We start from the raw sequence: 6,000 nt of genomic DNA, 5'->3' as shown, positions 1-6,000 counted from the left end.
GCCTCTGGGAAAGGCCTAGCTATAGAAGTGTCCCTAACTACATAGCAACCAGGAAGTGGACTTAGCCAGTGAGAAAATGTCTGGAATTAAATGGACAAATAAAATATTATTATATGAAGTGGCATATTGCGATTGACTGAGGTAACCTGTCTTGTACTGGACTGACATGTTAACACTGAATGAAACTGAATCTAAGCTAATGAGGAGGTGTATGTTGGACAACGAAGAGTAGAATTCCCCTGTAATTTGACTGAATGCCTCAGATCTTTGCAGTGGTCTCATCGCGCTGAACCTGGCCTATCTGACCCTTTGAAGGCCTCCCACGGCTGTCGGTTAATGTATTGTCTGCTCTGTATGATTTTTTATGTTTAAATAAAGTTTGATTCTGTCTTTTGAACAGAGGCTTTGCCTATTGCGAGTTTTTTAAATAGAATCTAAGATTTTAGAAATTGGCCCCCATTTTAAAAGAAAAATTCCCACTACACCGCCAATGTCGTACCCCTACTATGGACGTCCCGGCAGCAGGGGTGAGGGTGCATACCTTGACAATGGCATGACCAGAAGATCTTCGGAACCCAGTTGGTGTTATAACTGGATGGAATATCTCAAAAGATTATAACAGTTATATTTATCCAGGAAAAGCTGAATTAAACGCAACCATCAGAAGTATTTATGAAGTGTTGTGCAAAGTGCCTTGAATAAGGAAAGGAGGTTCTGGTAAATCCAGATAATTGCTTGAATGCAGAATTAACAAACAGAACTAACAAAGTTCTCACACCTCATCATGGAAAGCTCAGTGTGACCTTTGAACTTCAAAACACAATGGAGGGAATGAACAAGCTGGATGGTACGGAGTGTCACAATCTGAAAGTTGGCCTGTGAATAAAACCTCATTGCTGAACAGTGATCAAGATGAGTAAAGAACTGACCCAAGTGATATTAGTGGTGGCACAGTGGTTAGCACTGCTGCCTCACAGCGCCAGGGACCCGGGTTCGATTCCCGGCTTGGGTCACTGTCTGTGCAGAGTTTGCACGTTCTCCCCGTGTCTGCGTGGGTTTCCTCTGGGTGTCTCAGTTTCCTCCCACAGTCCGAAAGACGTGCTGGTTAGGTTGCATTGGCCAGGCTAAATTCTCCCTCAGTGTACCCGAACAGGCAACGGAGTGTGGCAGCTGGGGGATTTGCACAGTAACTTCATTGCAGTGTTAGTGTAAGCTGACTTGTGACACTAATAAATAAACTTTACTTTTGACACACTGTTGAATCCAAGTTGGCAAAGAAAACAACTAAAATAGCAGCAGAATTGAAAACTGAGAATTATTAAGAAGAGGTGCTGACATTGTAAAATACTTTTTCTGAGTCAGTGACCAAAGACCCTGGTGTAAAAATTCTTGTTGGCGATATTGCACCAGATGTTGTATGTTTTTTTATTATTCATTGACAAGACATGAGTGTCACTGGCTGGGCCAGCATTTATGGCCCGTCCCTAACTACCCTCCATTACAGAGGGAATTTGAGAGTCAACCCCATTGTTGTGACTCTGGAGTGGGCAGCGTGGTGACACAGTGGTTAGCACTGCTGCCTCACAGCACCAGGGACTCAGGTTCAATTCCTGACTTGGGTCACTGTCTGTGCAGAGTTTGCATGTTCTCCCCGTGTCTGCGTGGGTTTCCTCCGGGTGCTCCGGTTTCCTCCCACAGTCTGAAAGACGTGCTGGTTAGATGCATTGGCCATGCTAAATTCTCCCTCAGTGTACCCAAACAGATGCCGGAGTGTGGCGACTGGAGGATTTTCACAGTAACTTCATTGCAGTGTTAGTGTAAGACTACTTGTGACATTAATAAATCAACATTTAGGCCAGACCAGGTAAGGACGGCAGATTTCCTCCCCCTAAGGACATTAGTGAACCAGAAGGGTTTTTACGACAATGGTTTAATTCTTAATTCCAGATAATTTTTATTGAATTCATATTCCACCATTTGCAGTGGTGGGATTCGAACCCAGGTCCCAGATCTTGCCCTGGGTCTCTTTATTACTAGTCCAGTGATAATGCTACAAGGCCACTGCCTCCCCAGGAAGAAAAGCAACTGAACAGTTGGCCAAAGTCGAATGTGTGAAGTCTGCACGTTCTCCCTGTGTCTGTGTGGGTTTCCTCCGGGTGCTCCGGTTTCCTCCCACAGTCTGAAAGATGTGCTGGTTAGGTGCATTGACCTGGGGTGTGGTGACTAGGGGAATTTCACAGTAACTTCATTGTAGTATTCATGTAAGCCTTACTTGTGACGAATAAATAAACTTTACTTTTACTTTATGTGACCCCAGAGCCACAGAACTGTGGTTGACTCTCAACTGCCCTTAGGCAACTAGGGATGGGCAATAAATGCTGGCCAGTCAACGACGCCCATGTCCCATGAACGAATAAAAGAAAACTGAGATAGTTCAGACATTGTGCAAAAAAAGTTGAAGGATTACAATGAATGATGAGATTTCAGAGAGAGGATATGATTGACATGGCTCCGAGCTGAAAAGAACTCGCTTGAAATGGGATTGGGGAAAATAACGAAATCACAAATAGTTCAAAGAACAAACAAAGCAGGAATACAATACTCTTCTGAGCGAACATAAGAAGAACTTTAACAATATTCTTGAAACATTAAAAATAAACTTTGATGGGAGAAGAACTGAAATGACAATGCACAAAAATTACTTTTTCTCTTTGTTAAATCGAAACGCTAATTTTCCACATGTGAATTTGAAAAGTGGGGTTGACAATGAGAAAAAACACAATTGAACTGCAGACTGAAATGAATCATTCTTTTCTGAGTTAAAAACTGAAAATCAAAAGAAAAACACAAGGTTTGTGTGTGACAACATTCCCATCTTTCGATTCTGATGATGCTGTCAACAATGTTACCTTTGTTTTTGAGAAATCATTGTGATTATACTTACGACCTGTGTAATTCTGGCAGGACAAAAACATACATGTGCAGCGTAATAAAGCAATGTGGTTAGACATTTGTCCTGTTAAGTTTCATCCATTAACGCTATCTACACATCCCGCTGCCTTGGAAAAGCAGTCAGCATAATTAAGGACCCCAGGCATTCCCTCTTCCACCTTCTTCCGTCGGGAAAAAGATACAAAAGTCTGAGGTCACGTACCAACCGACTCAAGAACAGCTTCTTCCCTGCTGCCGTCAGACTTTTGAATGGACCTACCTCGCATTAAGTTGATCTTTCTTTACACCCTAGCTATGACTGTAATACTACATCCCGCACCCTCTCCTTTCCTTCTCTATGAACAGTATGCTTTGTCTGTATAGCGCGCAAGAAACAATACTTTTCACTGTATGTTAATACATGTGACAATAATAAATCAAATCAAATCAAGTTTGTAAAATGGTTATGAAGATTTCTTTCTTTCAAAGGAGGAGGTGATAGGAAACCAGAGTTAGTTTTAAGGTATTTATATTTTTGATTTGGTTTGATTTGATTTATTATTGTTACATGTATTGACATACAATGAAAAGTATTGTTTCTTGCGCGTTATACAGACAAAATATACCATTCATAGAGAAGGAAAGGAGAGAGTGCAGAATGTAGTGTTACAGTCATAGTTAGGGCGTAGAGAAAGATCAACTTAATGCAAGGTAAGTCCATTCAAAAATCTGACAGCAGCAGGGAAGAAGCCGTTCTTGAGTTGGTTTACGTGTCCTCAGACTTGATTTGTATGGGTAAACATTAGAAAAAAGTTATAGTCTTAGATAGCAAAAACATAAATGCTGGACAATCTCAGCAGATCTGACAGCATCTGTGGAGAGAGAGTAGAGCCAATGTTTCGAGTCTGGAAGACTCTTCATCAGAGCTATAGTCTTAGGTAGGTTTAATTGAATGTTTCTGTTCTTGCAAGGTGGCTGTGGTTAGCTTTCAGGCTGAGCAAACAATATTTGCCTGTGTGAGGGTTTCATTTCAATTTCCAGCTCGGACTCTATTGCGTTTTCGAGCTTCGGAATGCAGACTCCAGATAATTGCCCAGCAAACCATGGGAGGAGCTTCCTTTGTCTTAAAACCTGTAGCAAAAATCTCATTCAGTTGAGTTGGTGACTGGAAGAGAGAGAATGGGTCTCTAATATCTGCTTGAAGCGAGAACCTTATAATGGACTGATCTAGCCAGGGCTAGAATTCTACAGAGTAAACAAGAAGGGAACCATAAGAAGGTCCAGGGATCCAGAGAGCCGTAACAAGAAGATTTCAGAATATCTTACCTGAAACTCAGTGATCAGGTGTCCAAAGATGTGCGGGTTAGGTTGATTGGCCATGTTAAATTGCCCCTTAGTGTCCTGGGATGCATAGGTTAGAGGGATTAGCGGGTAAAATATGTGGGGGTAGGGCCTGGGTGGGATTGTGGTCGGTGCAGACTCGATGGGCCGAATGGCCTCCTTCTGCACTGTCGGGTTTCTATGGTTTCTATGCTGAAGAACAGACTTCTGTTTCAGAAAACGAGACACAGAGATCAGTTGGTGAAAAACATCCAAAAAGGATTTTTCTAAAAGTAACTCTACTGGGTGAAATATTTTTATTACTGCCTGTGAACAAATTGTCAAGTCGTGAATGAGGTCTCAAAAATAGTAGAAGAGTATAGTCTCATCAAGGCAGTAGAAGTTACAAAGAGCTGGGCAAAAATCCTGGCACAGACTCACTAGTAAAAGTGGAATGAAAGGTCCGGTCAGTGGAGACTTTGGAAAAGGTGAACCGGATTTTGGAATGCGGATCACTAAGTGAAGATATCACTGTGAGAGAAGATTTGAAAGCCTATTTCTGGAATTGAAGTTTCGACCCTCTCATTCGACAATCATCTGAGAAGAAATTCGCAAATATTGACAAAAATTGTGCCAATGAGACAATTGTAACTTCAAATGTATTTTGGCATCCGTAATAACCTTAAACCTGTCATAGAGTCATAGTAAGAAGTTTAACAACACCAGGTTAAAGTCCAACAGGTTTATTTGGTAGCAAAAGCCACACAAGCTTTCGAGGCTCTGAGCCCCTTCTTCAGGTGAGTGGGAATTCTGTTCACAAACAGAACTTATAAGACACAGACTCATAGAGTCATAGGTCAGAATTTTACCGCCTTGCCTGTCCTCAGGCGAGGCTCGCAGAATGGAATTCTCTGTTGGCCTCGGGAGAGATTTTACGAGCCTTGCCCGAACACAAGATATGAGAGGGGATCTCATAGAAACTTATAAAATTCGAACAGGGTTAGACAGGGTAGATTCAGAAAGAATGTTCCCAATGGTGGGGGAATCCAGAACTAGGGATCATAGTTTGAGGATAAGGGGTAAATCTTTTAGGACTGAGGTGAGGAGAAATTTCTTCACCCAGAGAGTGGCGAATGTGTGGAATTCATTATCACAGGAAGTAGTTGGGGCCAAAACGTTGTCTGAAAAAATTAGATATAGCTCTTGGGGCTCAAGGGATATGGAGGGAGCAGGATATTGAATTTGATGATCAGCCATGATCAAAATGAATGGCGGGGCAGACTCAAAGGGCTGAATGGCCTCCTCCTGTTTCTAGCTTCTATGTTTCTATGTTACCCTGTCAAACACTCTGAGAATTTTCTACTTTTCAATTCGATCTCCCATTCTTCCAAACTCTGGAGAATATTCTACTCAACCCCTCCTCAGACAACCAGCTTCCCATCACATTTATAAATCCGTATCAATCCTTGGGGTATACGCTCCTCTGCAAACACTCAAGCATCTATCAAATCCCACCGTACATTATACAGGGCAGTACATCAAAAATGATCAATTCAGATTTACCTCCCAGCTTAACTCTTGCTTCCAACAAGTGCAGAGAGGGATTTTATATGAGCCTATTAAAATCTTTGTAAACAACAGAAGCTGTGAGAATGTGGAGGTAGCACAGCCGCCCGTTCCCAAGTCACCTTATCTCTCAATCGGGAGGTGTGTAAATGTGTTTGGAGTTGCCTATGATGTCTTCTCCCT

The sequence above is a fragment of the Mustelus asterias genome, chromosome 7 (genome assembly GCF_964213995.1).
Source record: "Mustelus asterias chromosome 7, sMusAst1.hap1.1, whole genome shotgun sequence".
Lineage (NCBI taxonomy): Eukaryota > Metazoa > Chordata > Chondrichthyes > Carcharhiniformes > Triakidae > Mustelus > Mustelus asterias.
The sequence above is the reverse complement of the archived record's forward strand: the minus strand, read 5'-3'. Positions refer to the sequence as shown.